Raw genomic sequence first — 884 nt, 5'->3', positions numbered from 1 at the left:
CTACATATCCCAGCGGCCCTCGCACCGCCGCTTTCCGGCACAACTCGGAACTACGGCGGCCGCAGGGGGGCTAAATTAGCAGGAGCGCGCTTGGAGCCGCCAGGCGGGAGTCCCGATGCCGTCCCCCGAGCTGTCCCGTTCGGGTCGCCCTTGCCCAGGACGGCCACAAGGGACAGCCCTTCCTCCGCCAGAGGACAGGGATGGGTCTGTCCTCGAGTGGCATCGCGCTCCCCGCGGGCCGTCCCTCCCGCCTGTGGATCCCATGTGCCTCTGGATGAGAGCTCTGCCCAGCCGGGGCAAGGCCTGGCGGGCTGGGCCCAGCTCGGACGAGGAGCGTCGGTGGCTTCTGAGCTGTTTGGAAATCCCCTCAGACAGTTCTTTATTTTTCAGGTATTTCACAGACCCTCATGGTATCTGCCTGCGTGTTGGCTGGGCTGTGGAGACAGTCAGGGCTGTTGTGAGCACGCTGATTTGGTTTCAGAAGGCTCTTGGCAGACCCAGGTTCTCAGTCTGTGTGGTTTCCACAGCTCCAGAGCTTAAGAGTTCTGGGAGACTTTCAATCACCCACCTTCCCAGCATCGACCTCCGTGTTGTTCTCCAACAACTGCTCCTCCATCCTCATCCCTGGGTACGTGTGCAGCCCGTTCACACAATCTCACACAAAAATAGCCTTTACAACACTTATCTGAATGGAGGCAGGTGGAAGGAAGACATGATAATCTCCTAAAAATGAGCGACAGTGAAAAACACATTTCACATGGTATGTGAAGACAGTAATTTTTCATGTAATTAAAACTATGCTTTGCTGAATGTACTGGGCTTGCCATTGAAAAGAGCTGGATAATATCTAAGCCAACATTTATGTTGGATTTATGCAGCCTCTG

Source organism: Agelaius tricolor, unplaced genomic scaffold (assembly GCF_023055355.1).
Source record: "Agelaius tricolor isolate 1412-34295 unplaced genomic scaffold, bAgeTri1.0.p SCAF_49, whole genome shotgun sequence".
Classification (NCBI taxonomy): domain Eukaryota; kingdom Metazoa; phylum Chordata; class Aves; order Passeriformes; family Icteridae; genus Agelaius; species Agelaius tricolor.
The sequence above is the reverse complement of the archived record's forward strand: the minus strand, read 5'-3'. Positions refer to the sequence as shown.